Source organism: Mytilus trossulus, chromosome 6 (genome assembly GCF_036588685.1).
Source record: "Mytilus trossulus isolate FHL-02 chromosome 6, PNRI_Mtr1.1.1.hap1, whole genome shotgun sequence".
Classification (NCBI taxonomy): domain Eukaryota; kingdom Metazoa; phylum Mollusca; class Bivalvia; order Mytilida; family Mytilidae; genus Mytilus; species Mytilus trossulus.
In genome coordinates, this window is record NC_086378.1 from 10,767,622 (window position 1) to 10,783,388 (window position 15,767).

Here is a 15,767-nt window from a genome sequence, read left to right on the forward strand (position 1 = left end):
CCCAGTAGTCAGCACTTCGATGATGACATGAATATCAATTAAATGGTAATTTTTATAAATTTCCTGTTTACAAAGAGTTTTTTTTCGAAAAACTAAGGATTTTCTTATCACAGACATATTTGGCTTATTTTGAATTTTTGGTCCTCAATGTTCTATAACTTTGTACTTGTTTGGCTTTATAATTATTTTGATTTGAGCGTCACTGACGAGTCTTATGTAGACGAAATGCGCGTCTGACGTATTGAATTATAACCGGCCTGGTACCTTTGATAACTACAATTGTATCAAGGAAACAGGATAAAAGAGGGCCGAAAGATACCAGAGAAACATTCAAACTAATACATCGAAAACAAAACTGACAACGTCATGGCTAAGAATGAAAAAGACCAACAGACAAATAATAGTACACAAGACACAACATAAAAAACTAAAGACTAACCGAAAAACTTGGGATGATCTCAGGTGCTCCGGAAGGGTAAGCAGATTCTGCTTCCCATGTGGCACCCGTCTATGCTCATGTTATTACAAACCCAGAAAGTAAAATAATTCAGTAGGTCACATTCGTGAAAAGGGAACGGAATAGTAGTAACGACAAAAGGAACATATTCATCTGTGAACTGGATATTCCAAAACGGTAAACCAACTCGTGATGGCGACCGCAAAATTTACGAAGGGATGATTTCAACTTCGCAATTTGGAACTCTTGTTTTAATAGCTACCTTGTGAGCAGCAAGCCTCGATCAAGGAAATAATGATTGGAAATGCAAGCCTGGAATATCCTATCAATTGGGAGATATATATCCGTATGCAGGTTCTGCTGGAATGTTACTATACATAGAAATGGATAACATTTGGGTTGCACCATTAAAGAGGCAATGACAGCTCATAAACTATAGCAAGAATTAAGAAGGTCCAAATTCTACTGAAGCAATTTGCGTCTGTCTTAAAAAAAAGAAACAATACAAAAAATACCAGCAACAAACATCATGGTAAAAGACTCCATACATCAAATTACCATCAAAATAGAAGTTGTGAGAAAAGCTGTTACACACAAACAACCAATCCAAAGCATCTGGCCCAGACAACATACCAAATAAGAGTACTGAAACAATACACCAAACATCTGGGACCAATACTGACACCCATATTCCAGCTATACCTAGACATTGGTTCCCTAGCACAGGAATAAAGCAATGCCAATATCTCTTGCATCTTGCAGAAAAGAGACCGACATGCGACTGAAAATTATAGACCCGTCTCACTGACATCAGTACCATGTAAGCTACTTGAACACATCATATACCGACATATGATTAAACATCTTGAAAAGCATAATGTATTGACGTCGCTAAACCAAGGCTCCAGATCAGGTTATTTCTGTGACACCCAATTTGCCATCACCAATCCACGACATGCGACAAAGGAAACCAGGTAGACATTGCGATAATGGGTTTTTCCAAGGCATTCAATACTTTACCTCATGATAGACTCCTGCACACAATAAATCATTATGGAATATGGGTATTTGTCCACAAAAATGCCGAACTTCATTCCTAACAGAAAGAAAAATGCGAGTCCAAATTAAAGGAGCAAACTGAGGTTGAATTCGGAGTCCCCAAGGAACGGTGCTAGGACCCATCCTCTTCTTGTGTCACACAAACGACCTACAAGATGCAGTAAACTCACCAGTCCGACTATTTTCAGACGACTGTTTGATGTACAACTGCTAACAATAGTAATCAACAATTTAATCAATTGGAAAAGGAAAAATATATTCCCAGAACTTGACTTTCAGATTAATGACAAAGAAGTCAATGAATTGCAGCAATTTATTCATTAAAAACTAAGAAGTCAAGTGGCTTCGACATGATCTTATATGAAATGCTAAAATGTAGCCATTCATTTCTTTTAACAAGTTAAAAAAAAATGTATTGATATTCTTTTTACTGGTACCTTCCCTACTATTTGGGCAAAAGGATTTATAGTGCAAATATTTAAAAGTGGTTCTACTGATGAACCCTCTAATCATAGGGGTATAACAATTGGAAGTGTACTAGGAAAACTATTTGCAAAAAATATTGAACACAAGGCTAGATATTTTTGTTTGTTCATTCAACAGAAATATAATATGTGAAGAACAGACTGGTTTTGCAAGAAAAAGATAACTCACAAGTAACCATATATAGATATAGGAAGATGTGGTGTGAATGCCAATGAGACAACTCTCCATCCAAATAACAATTAAAAAAAAAAGGAAAACCATTATAGGTTAATGTACGGCCTTCAACACAGAGCCTTGGATCACACCGAACAACAAGCTATAAAGGGCCACAAAATTACTAGTTTAAAACCATTCAAACGGGAAAACCAACGGTCTAGTCTATATAAAAAAACGAGAAACGAGAAACACGTATAAATTACATAAACAAACGACAACTACTGTACATCAGATTCCTGACTTAGGACAGGTGCAAAAATTTGCAGCGGGATTAAACGTTTTAATGGATCCAAACCTTCGTCCTTTTTCTGAAACAATTTATAAACTATGCACAAATTTTGATCTGCGATATTTGAATGCAAATGCACAGTTAATGAAATATTAGTGGCAAACATCCAAGGCCAAAAAGCAAACAAACAAGTACAATCAAAGCCATTACAAGACACCACTGCGAAATATTTAACCCTTCGAAAATATTCACTTTAGAAAAAAATACAGGTAAATCTTGAAGTTTATACAAATGTAGTAAGACGAACAGAGTGAAAATTAGAGTATTCCAAATAATCAAAAAAAGAGGGACGAAATATACCAAAGGGACAGTCAAACTCGTAAATCTAAAACAAACTGACAACGCCATGGCTAAAAATGAAAAAGACAAACAGAAAAACAATACTACACATGACACAACATAGAAAACTAAAGAATAAACAACACGAACCCCACCAAAAACTAGGGGTGATCTCAGGTGCTCCGGAAGGGTAAGCAGATCCTGCTCCACATGCGGCAGGTATATAAGCTGGTATATAACCAAGATCCATATAAATATTAAATAACACAAAAACATTATAAACAGTATCAACAGAATATGTTTATAGTAACATACCGGTATACTCAAATGGGTCCTGAGCTTCTCTTTCAAAAAGGCATTATTTTAGGTTTCATCTACCATTTTCTACATCAGAAAATGCCTGTACCAAGTCAGGAATATGACAGTTGTTATCCATTCGGTTTGATATGTTTGAGCTTTTGATTTTGCCATTTGATTAGAGAATTTTCGTTTTGAATTTTTCTCGGAGTTCTGTATTTTTGTGATTTTACTATTTATACACAACACAACATAGAAAACTAAAGACTGCGGAAACCACACCAAACAATGGGGGTGATCTCAGCTGCTCGAGAAGAGTAGGACATGATTCACAACAAACCTTCTTTTTCATTATTTGTTAGCTGTTTGAGAAACTAAGGTTTAAAAGGCAAAGTTGAATTTGGTCATTATTGTAGGTTCTTTTTTGTCATACAACTATTTTAAATATTCGGCTTTGTGCGTTCCTGGTGAAAATAAATCAAGAAAGCACTTCGAACTCATGCAATGAATTAATATTTTTTTTTTATGTTTTATTAAACTTTTATTACAACAGCACATCTGTAAAAATAATAATTTGAGAGGTAGTAGAAGTGGTACATAGAAGCATCATTCATTCCCTTTTATAATAATCTTCTTCATCCTGATTTGTTTTTCTATCGCGACATAGAAAATGAAAAAAACGAAGAAAATAGAACACTCAGAAAAAAATTATACAACTATTAAACAGATGTTACTATATTGTAAATTAAAAAAAATCAGTTTTAAACATAAACACATTATAAACATGTGAAATAAAAGTAAGTTTGGTTTAGGATAAGCAGTTTTTCTGAAATCAATAACGATTTGGTAAGTTTAGTTTTAAGTTTCAGAAGTAAAATAAGTTCGACGATACCAGTAATTCAATGAAGCAGCTTTCCAAATCTGAATGGCAAGGTGTTAAAGAAATCAGTAACGATTTTGTTTCTAGAGTTGTTGCACAGGCACTTGTCTCAAAAAAAAATCTCCTATATACCTTAATATAACACAAGGTACTTAACTAAATTTTTAGAAAATGACACCCAGTCCCGAATTCACGTCATTTTTTTTATTTCTCGGTTTTCAAACTTACTTAAACTTAATATGCCGTAAATCTAAATTGATTTATCTACACAATGGTATATGACACGACTATCACTGTTGTCGGGATCATTGGTAGCAGGCCTCAGAAGTCGGTCAACGGGATGTTTTTTTGCATTCGTCTCAATTTTTGGCAACACCCGGTCCGCATGTAATTTTATACTGGTTTCTCATCGGTCAATCGTCTGGCTAAAAATAAATGTGGGAAATTTTGGTCAATTTATAACTCTACATTAGTGTCGTTGTGTACACGTGTGTTTCATAACAAAGTTATTTGGGTTTGTTTCACATAATCTGTAAAGAATTTACAATAAAGGTAATAATTCATAGTCAGAGGGAAGCTAACAGTTTTTATTTTAATATTTTTTTATAATAATTCAATCACTGCGGGTTGGGTGTTGCCAAAAATTGAGACGAATGCAAAAAACATCCCGTTGACCGACTTCTGAGGCCTGCTACCAATGATCCCGACAACAATGATAGTCGTGTCATATACCATTATGTAGATAAATCAATTTAGATTTACTGCATATTAACTTTAAGTAGGTTTGACAACCGAGAAATAAAAAAATAACGTGAATTCGGGACTCGGTGTCATTTTTCAAAAAATTAAGTTAAGTACCTTGTGTTATATTAAGGTATATATGAATTTTTTTTTTTGAGACAAGTGCCTGTGAGTTGTTGCAATTGCTGTAAGTAAGGCCAATATATACCCTCGTTATCGGTTGTGGTATTGCTCATCTTAAGATTTCAGAAAATAACAATTTCAATTTTAAATATTTTACTTTCTTTAAAAACAATTCAAGGAATTGATCGTCTCGATTTTTTTAAACATACGTATTTCTATTAAATGGTTACATCGAAATGAGAACAGTTTGAGTTTGCCTAGTGACTTGTACTAATAGAAAGAGTAAATCTTTGATGAATTTGAATCGATTTCAAATTCATCAAAGATTTCCCCATTGAACCTCTATTGAATAGCTAATAATACTCAAACGGAGAATGTGTGTGTGTTTCAGAGACGTAGTCAACAACTAGAAAAATACATTGCGTTTGGTCTGTGAGGAATTTCCTTCCATATCAACATTTGAAAATATTGTTATGTAGCTTCGTGCATTATGCAGTAAATAATTACTTTGTATTGGTAATTCTGTTAATATTTTATTTTCACTATTACTTATACTAGTAACCCGAAAAAATACATTTTGTGAAATTATAACAGATGCCTGCCAAACAATGAACAGATCTATTTGTGAAGTTTGCAAATGAGATATTTTTGTCACAAAATTATCAACTGTTCATACAGCTACTAATGTTATTTTTGTAATTTCATGTTGGGTGCCAATTCTAATAGGAAAGCCCCAATAGTACGTTCCCATTGATACATAGATAAAGGTGTTGATACAGACCTGCATAAAAAGGATTCATCAAATAGGAACTTATTATATATGGAAACATTTGACCGCCATGTGTATGTCCTGAAATAGAGAAAACAGAATAAGTTAGTTCTTACAACAAAGTACATCTTTATTATAAAAAAAAGTTGTAAAAACTTATTATTATAAAAATTAGGTTAACAGCCACATGAGCAAACTATTGATGCTGATGAAAGATCTTTGTTTGTCATTGTTAAAATTTCTTCACAGCTTTCATAACCTCGGGAAATTTTGGAACTTCCCGAATGGTATATACATTATTATTATTATTATTATTATTATTATTATTATTATTATTATTATTATTATTATTATTATTATTATTATTATTATTATTATTATTATTATTATTATTATTATTATTATTATTATTATGTCTAATGGTGAATTATTGACGCTTCCCTCTGGATGTTATGTTTGTTTTTTCTGTTGATGTTGCATTATTATAGAATCCTATATACAAATGCTAATTGCATTCTGAAAAAGTATGCATAGTACTGTTAACTTCCATTGATGTTTTTCTATTTTCTGTAAAATTTGTTTTGGCCTAAAATTGTAAACTTACCACAGAGAATTAAATCAATCTTATTATTTGACTGCAATGCAAGTTTTGCTGCCTTTGGTTGATGTGCTATTAAAATGGTGCGTTGTTTGTCTGAGCAACCCTTAATGGCAGTGTCTAATTGCATACCATGATCTTCATACCTGTTAGGAAAACAATGTATTGTTGTGAAAATAAAACAAAAACAAATCCACATATCGCAATATAAGTAAATGCCAATTTCCCTGTATGATTACCATTTTATCAATTTGTATAAATTTTTTGTAACTATATTGTGTGGTTTAAGCATATAGGATCATATATAGGTACTTTTTTGTAATTTTATTTGCCAAATACAGCTAAGGTAATGTAATCTTGTAGAAATACTTTCTTTGTTATTATGAAAAAAAATCAAAGTTTTGTTAAAAATTAATTTGAAATGCTGACCATCGATATGATCGGTAACACATTGAGTAGATCATTCCAATGTAAAATACTTAACTGTTTTTATGTTGACTTCTAGAAAATACATGCATATATGTATAATACAAATTTCTTGACAATGTATGCGTATTAAAGATTGGTATAAGTGGCGATATCGTTTCACATCACCTGTTTGGTAAGGTGTATACCTAAGACCTTATACAGTATTTAGTGTAGCAATTTATAACACCCCTATGTTATTTTTTTTAAGATATAACTTTCTTCATTGTCGATATTTAGTTAAACATTTGTTTTTACTGAATATAACTGCCAATGCTAACATGCCATATTACCTAATCCTATCTGCTTCTATATCATCAGTCCCTATAAAACATAAGGAATTGGCGTCTGCTTTGTCTGCTGGTACTTTAACATTAGTATTGTGTAAAACTTGAACACCTAATTCTTTCATGGTTACCATCCAATTTTCAACATCCATAGTGTTATATTTATGATTGCCTGTTGATTAAAAAACCTCGATATAGGTGTACATAAAAATTAGACATTAGTGAATTCTAAAAAAATACGTTATGTCAGAGTTTAATATGTTATATATTTTTTTTTATATAAATTTCCCGTTAACAAAACTTTGAATTTTTCGAAAAATTAAGAATTTTCTTATCCCAGGCATAGATTACCTTTGACGTATTTAGCACAACTTTTAGGAATTTTGGATCCTCAATGCTCTTCAATTTTGTACTTGTTTGGCTTTATAAATACATTGTAGTTTGATATGAGCGTCACTGATGAGTCTTATGTAGACGAAACGCGCGTCTGGCGTACTAAACTAGATCCTGGTACCTTTGATAACAAGGAGTTTCTTGAAGAGTTATGTGATAACTTCAGTTTTTTTTTTATATTATCATGATTTGTTATTTTAAGCAATTCCTAGAAATTTTAACGACGGTAAACTTCCAATATCTATTTCTAGTCTACTGTGAGGCAAAAAATACCTTAGTCGTTTACATAAGACCCAACTTTTAATTACTTGATTAAATTTATAATGCTCTTCAACTATGCATTTGATGAAATGAGTGCACGACATACCAACTAATATTTTGTTATCTTTTATGATTTGTTAAAGTTACCGAGTCGATGCTTATGGTCATGACGTGAGGTATGATTGATATGATCTTTTGTTTTTAAATTCACTATTACGAAATGTTGAATGATTTGAAACTCTAGTGGTTTTCTGTCTTAGTCGTATTGGACTGAACTTTTCGATTTTTAATACTCTTTAGCTTCGTATTTTGAATTGGATTTCGAATTGTCACGATTCTTGCATTAAGGAAACGAGTTTCAAGAGTATCTACATTTAACTGGTACTTTTTGCGGGGTTTTACCATCAAATCAACAAAAAGTAAAGTTTACGGAGTTTCTTGACTTGTATGTAACCCAGATTTGTTTCTCTTTATCGATTTATGACTTTTATACAGCGTTATACTCTATCTATATAGGTTTTTTTTTTTTTTAACCAGAACGAGTAGTTTACAAACTTTATGATATTAGAGATAGGCGTGGTTTTACACGCCTTTGAATTTTTTTATCAACCAGAACAGCACTTTTTAGAAATCATAACGATGGCGTCATGAAGCGGAATTTTCTGCGACTGTCATCTGTCATGAACTTGTGTAACATGTTGTTTAAATTTTTCGTTTCATACAAGCGAGTTTCATAGCTGGCAATGAAACCAGGTTAAATTCACCATTTTGTACACAAGGAAATGTGTGTACCGAGTTAGAAATATGACAGTCGTTTGCCATTTGATGTATGTGTTTTTATCTTTTGATTTCGAATTTTTGCTATTTTATAATTTTATAAATATATATATTTTTCTAATTGGCAACAAAATTTATTTTTACAAAATACAACTCTCTATTCTTCAATAAAATCATATTTAATTTAATATTATATTATTTGTTGAATTTTGTTCCAGATTTTGTTTCTAATTTTTTCACACAAAAGTTATAATGTGTCTAAAGCTGTACAATTGTTTTATATGCATTACCTGTGACATAAAAGATTCCATGTTCCGATCGAATATTTCTCAGGGGCTGTACTGCATCCCTCAACTGTGAAACCAAACCGTCAACTAAATCTCCGTCGATAACAACAACATCTGAAAGATGATACTCCGTAATCAGGTTCATTCAAAATAGTCCAGTCAAACTAAGATTTAACCTCAAACTAATTGCAACAGAAAATGTTTTAGTTCTAATCTAAAACATTATACCCTTTATATACAGAGAAAAAAGTCTCATCAAATCTAACTTGAGGAAAACTCAAAATCAGCATTTTTTTAATTCCTATGGAAATTAACATTGGAAGGGGAGATAACTCTTGCAAAAATGAGTCTTTTTTGGACAGTTTCTGGTTGTTTTTCTTGAAATTTATGTAAAGTATTATACTTTGATGGGGTTATACGTTTGTATTTGATTAAATTATGTAATCTTCTGCTCATGAAATGTACAAAAACCGAAGTGTTATCGGTAGTTTGTTTTTTTTCGTGCATTTTTCATTAAAGAAATTGCAATTTTGAAGCTTTGTGACCATTTTGAAAAATAATGCGAAAATTTGGTATTGTTTATACTATATAATTTATATTTTTTCAGCAACTTACTTATTTATAGAAACTCCAAACCACAAAATGAAGAATACATGCTTAATTATTTTTATCAAATTTGAGATTCCTTACCTTGACATGTTGAAAATTTCAATAAATGGTCAACCCATTAATTACGAAATCTAAATTGTAGTTTGATAAAAGATATGAAAATACCTTTAGAGTTGTTTGTTATATTCTAAAAATCAAGAATCAATACATTCTGATGAATAGAAGTGTTAAAGTTATAATTTTGTATCAATTTTAATTGATATTTCTGCCTTTTTTGTAAGACTTATCTCTCTTTTCAATGCAAATCTCCATAGGAATTTTAAATGGTGATATTTTTTAGTCTTCCTACAGTTAAATTTTATGGCACTTTGTTCTGTTTATATTTGGGGTATATTGCTCAAGATTAAAACTTAAAAATCTTCTGTTGCAATTACTTTGGGGTAAGGGTCAAATTTATGCTAGATTGAGTTGACAAAAACCAAAGAAATGTATTCTCGTAAATGCTCCATTTTACATATACAAGATAATTAAAGAGTGATATGGTTTAAGAAGTTCATTCAAATTTAAGAAATATATTAGCAGAAAAGAACTATCGTATCAGTAATTAAGTTGATGAATATTGATAGATTATCGTTGATCCTCTGAACGAACTTGATTTTCTCACTTGAGCCGGTACGGCGAAAGTGATAAAAGCAATCGAGTTGAGAGAACCAGTGGTAATATGTTTATCGCTATTTTACCTATGACGACGTTGTCATTTGCATTGTCAATTTCATTGTCAACGCAACGTGCACCCTTAGATTCTTACGATCATTTCTCATATAACTCCGACTACGCTGAAAAAGAAAATTATCAGTCAGGAAATTTCGTCAGATAGCGATAAAAAGTATTTTTTTATTCACTGATTAAAACATTGAAAAGCTTGACATTCGTCATTAATGTGATGCAAATTTGCATGATATTTTTATACCAACTCTCAGACATGAATTCTGTCATTATCTGTCTACTTATATTAATTGAATTTTCCATAAAGGGAATAACGCACTGGTTGAAGGTTCTTTGGTTGAAGGTATTTTATCTTTGCTAGATTCGACCAATATAAAGTGTTGTTATTTTGTTTAGACTTGTGTGTAATGTTTATGGCAATATGTTCGCTCCTAGATGCACGTCCTTCATTTTGTATTATTTGGTAACTGCCCAATTGACATATACCACTTATTTCCTCTCATGCATAGAACTACAATATGTGTCATTCTTCGTCCCTGGTCCCTATTGTGATATGTATTTATCATTCATTACAACAATTCGAAGTTAACATAATGAATCGAGATATCCGTATGATATGTATTCGTGTGATCTTTTGCAATTTTAATACAGAGAATTTCAAGTTTTAATGATGACTTATATTGAAGCACTATATATATCTAATGGTAATGACAAAAAAAAAATCTTCTAGGATAGACGTTTTATCGTATAAAATTGTCTACACATTGTAAGGTATCCATAACATATTCAAAATAAAGATAATTTTAGAAAATTATTATATATTTGGGTGGAGAATTCCAGAATTCTCAATCTGTTACCGATGGCCAATATTGTTTTATTTGACCGAAATAAACATGATAAACCATGACTGAAATTTAAGAAAACATAGGAGCATCAAGGAATTGGTTAATTTTTCGACATCTGCCGTATGAGCTATTTGATTAGGTTCTGCATTAAAACACAACTCTTTCTCTCTCTCAACTGTATGATGATTTTAAGAAAACCTTCATTGGTTAGACTTTTTTCTTATAATACCTGACTGAAGATTGTTGGTTATGTCAACTGCAACTTCAAGCTGTTTCTTTCCTACAGTTGGCCCAATATGAATATCACTGAGTAATGTAATTGTAAAGCCATCCAGCGAGTGGGGTAAATTCTTTAAAGGAATAGTAACTTTTTTGACGATTGGTGGTTGACAAACTTTATAATACCCGTAACTTGTGATGGACAAAACATACACAATTGCCAATATTGCTGTATGATCATCTTTAAGTGGTCTCTTATTACGAAGTTCACTGCTTTAGCTATCACTAAGAATGTACACATCTGCACATGTGCCCCTAAACACAAGTAACTGATTGTGCCTAGGAATGTACACATCTGCACATGTGCCCCTAAACACAAGTAACTGATTGTGCCTAGGAATGTTGGTTCTGTTCTGTTTAGAAAAAAGTTTGATGTATAACTTCCATGTGCCAACATTAAATAAAGTATTAATATTAATTTCCACATAAGTCGAAGAGTTGATGCTTGTTGACATTTGTCCTGACTTGCAGACGACAGGTTTAACCATACGAAGATCGACATAAGTGTAAGGACACACTCTAAGAACATAGTAAATTGAATCTTTAGAATTACTCCTTTTAGATTGGTTTCGAGAGAAAGCACCCATGACTCGGCTAATACTTTGCTTAAGACAATAACAACTACTGTGATAACCAAAGCAACTTTTCTTCTCGAAGTCATACCGGGTTGTTTATGTATATCGGTTACAACCTGAAAAAAATATAGCCTTAATATCAATTCCCGTCACAGATATGATAACCGTTCCGTACCTTCCACATTTTAGATATTTAAGACAATTAAAGTGTGATATACTTATATAAGGACTTAAACTAACATTTGAGAAATATATTAGCAGAAAACAAATATCTCTCAGTAAACAAACTGATGAATATTTAGTGTTATATGTTTTTATATTGAGAATAGTGTTGTAATCGTACACATATTGAACACAATTCATCAATAAATTAACTACCTCCTTCGACATTAAATAGATGTAGATGTGTTCATATTAAGGTTGTGTCTTTTTTTGTATGTTTCTTTTTATTGATTTCGTACGTATTGCTGGCAATTTCAACCATTAAAAAGATTTAGTTATAGGTTTACCAACATTAAATTTAAATTTAATGGAAGGATAAGTGAAGTGTTTTTAGAAACAAATAACAAGATATGTACACCAATACAATACATAGATTAAAAAGCAACAAGTGACAAGTAACTGATACAAATTCCTCTCCTTAAATGTGAAGTATTGACAACTGTACGCCGTTTTTGACATTTTTACCTATATGTCTGTTTGTTTTGTTCACGCATTGTTGTCAATATAATTAAATTTTCTGCGACTGTCATACAATTTAAAGGTTTAGTTAGCTTTAAAACAAGGTTTAATCGTCCATTTTCTGCATCAGGAAATGGCTGTTCTAAGTCAATAATATGACAGCTTTTGGTTTTGCCATTTGATTAAGAGTTTTCCGTTCTGAATTTTCCTTTGAGTTCGGTATTTTTGTTATTTAACTTTTTAGCGGATAGTAGAGCAAACTAGCTGAATACAGTCCCAATAGTTATCAAAAGTACCAGGATTATAATTTTTTAGTACGCCAGACGCGCGTTTCGTCTACATAAGACTCATCAGTGATGCTCAGATAAAAAAAGTTAGAAAGCCAAACAAGTACAAAGTTGAAGAGCATTGAGGACCCAAAATTATAAAAAGTTGTGCTAAAAACGGCTTAGGTAATATTTTCCTGGGATTAGAAAATCTTTAGTTTTTCGAGTAATTTAAAGTCTTGTAACAGGAAATTTACAAAAATGACCATATAATTGATATTCATGTCAACATCCGAAGTGCTGACTACTGGGCTGGTGATACCCTCGGGGTACCAAGACATCATCTATTGACGAATGCTGTAAAAAGATTGAAAAACATAAATTGCATAATTTTAATATTGACGGGAACATCTACTTGTAATAATAATATCAGATACGCTGTACAGTTTATACTTTCATTATAGTAACTCTGAAACTGATCATTAAAAAGAAATTGTCTTTGAATGTTTGAAATACTATGACTTTTCTTCCTCAGGAATAGATAACCTTTATAGCTGTATTTGGAAAACTTTTATGAATTTTCGGTTCTCAATGCTCTTCAACTTCGAACTTTAATTGGCCTTTTGACATTTTTCGATTTGAGCGTCACTGATGAGTCTTTTAATTGAAGACGAAACGAGCGTCTGGCGTAAATGTAAAATTTCAATCCTGGTATCTATGACGAGTTTATTGACTATGTCGGTGGTAACGTAAATATACCTTACTTAATCGATAAAGAAGATTAAAATCAGGGCAATATACAAAACCTCAGGGACAGTATGTCTTCCATACGAAATGGCGCCCTCGATCACACATTACACTGCTATCAGAGTACATAAGATGTGCTCAAAACAACTTATTCAACTTTTTGATATGTTGATTTCTAGGTACAAGAACGATACACATGCACACAATGTTATTACCGCAAATGCCTGCTGCTAACACTTTGATAAGGTCTTCTGCGATCGTGTTTTCCAGTCTTGCTAATCAACGCTTAGTTTAGCTTCTTTTCGCTAAACAGCGAAACCCATTCATAACAAGAGGCTGTCACAACGACAGCAAACCGGATTTATTAACATTTATTTGTGTCCTGGCAATATCACAGGAACCATTGCTGATGGATAGTGAAAGTGAAAATCGTCAATATCAAATGTGACCTCATTTTGTCATCAGTATCAACATATTAAAATTAGAAAAGCTTAGATTGAATGGTTCATGAGTAAATGTAACATCGTTAAATTGATGTTCAGTTTTTTTTTTTTAAAGGAAATCATTATTTCTAAAGCTGAAAATGGTTGGTTTGCTTTGGGTTAAAACAATCCAATTAGGCCGTGTTCACATTGACCTAAATTCGGTGTTGTTTTAGTGTAACTCACACGTAAACTAAACACAATTGCGTTCCTATTTATAGGTTAGACACTACTTGGTCATGTTTTATGAAGATTTAAGCCCAAGGGGAAGCCGAGGGCTTAAATCTTCATAAAACATGACCAAGTATTGTCTGACCAATTTAGAACATATTCACACTTTCGAGTGACCTTCCAAATTAGCTTTCCCATTGTAATTTTTAAACCTTAATAAGAGTTCACTTTTTTTTTTATAATTAACCAAATGTTAAGGTTCCACTAAAGTCAAAATATAGGACACTTCATAAACATCTAAACTTTGCCTGTATTTTTCAACCTATAATGAATAAAGTCATAAACTATGAAAACATATGTTCATTTAAACATACTTTACATATACACACAGTGTTAATTGTAAATAAACTTGAAATTATTATGTTGTGGCCAAACCGGTTCTTGGGGTGAACACTAAATTTTCTAAAAAATCTGCAGGCCTGCAAGACGACTTAATTTGCTTAAAATTGGTATGGATGAATACTGTAACATGTAATGCAGGGCAAGCTAATGCTGATTTGTCACATACATATGTTTTAATGGCATATTTGTCCAATTTCTGTATTGTACCTTCCATATTCGTTCACTTAGATACATGAAATTAACTGAAACTCGGAAATCAATACATTTTATAAAAAATCAACAATGGCTTGCCCTGCATTACATGTAATAGTATTCGTCCATACCAATTTTAAGCAAATTAAGTCGTCTTGCAGGCCTGCAGATTTTTTTGAAAATTTAGTGTTCACCCCAAGAACCGGTTTGGCCACAACATAACAATTTCAAGTTTATTTACAATTTACACAGTGTGTATATGTAAAGTATGTTTTAATGAACATATGTTTTCATAGTTTATGACTTTATTCATTATAGGTTGAAAAATACAGGCAAAGTTTAGATGTTTATGAAGTGTCCTATATTTTGACTTTAGTGGAACCTTAACATAGGTAATCATCATTTCAATGGATGGAATGAAATAGCACTGACATAGTTTGTGAGGACCGAATGGATAAATTGTTTTTATTCTGCTTCAGGTAAAATTTTATACTATATATCTTGAGATTTTTTTATTTTAAAAAGCAACTCAATGTTATATAAATCCCCATTTTGATTTTTTTATAAATATAAAACTCTGTATAAGCATTTAAATTCAGTACTTTTTATTGATAATTTTATAAGTATTGTGTCTCCGAAAAAAATCCTTTGCTTTCTATATCAGCAGTCTGGAATTGTTTTCTTAAAAGAAAAAAAAATCCCTCAAATGCCCGGTATATATAATAAATAAATATTATTTTACCTACATCATTACCCCCATATTGTTTTTGTTTATTCTATATATGTGTACATTAGAAAATTTATAAAAATTTGCAAAATTCAAAATGTTTTGTTTTAGTATTTGCTCTTTCATCTTTAATCAGTAGGCTCTTTTCCCAGGGAAAATGCCTCAGGGGATTGTACACTACATTAGTGCAGTTATTAAGAGTTCACTTTCATAATAAACTGACAATGAAAAGTCATTCATGTATAGCATTTCATAATGCATGGAAAACCATGTACTATGAAAATTAAAGGGGGAAAAACTGACTTTTCATTGGACGAGAAGGGGTGAGTATGTTCTAATGATAAAACTCAATGTTTACATGTAGTTTAAATCATGTTTTACCTACACACAGTCGATAGTCA

General features: G+C 31.8%; 1 pseudogene; it reads right to left on the bottom strand.

Moving 5' to 3' along the window:
* Positions 1 to 4,880: 4,880 nt before the first annotated feature.
* Positions 4,881 to 11,801, bottom strand: LOC134722317 (transmembrane protein with metallophosphoesterase domain-like; annotated as a pseudogene).
* Between the last annotated feature and the right edge of the window lie 3,966 nt (positions 11,802 to 15,767).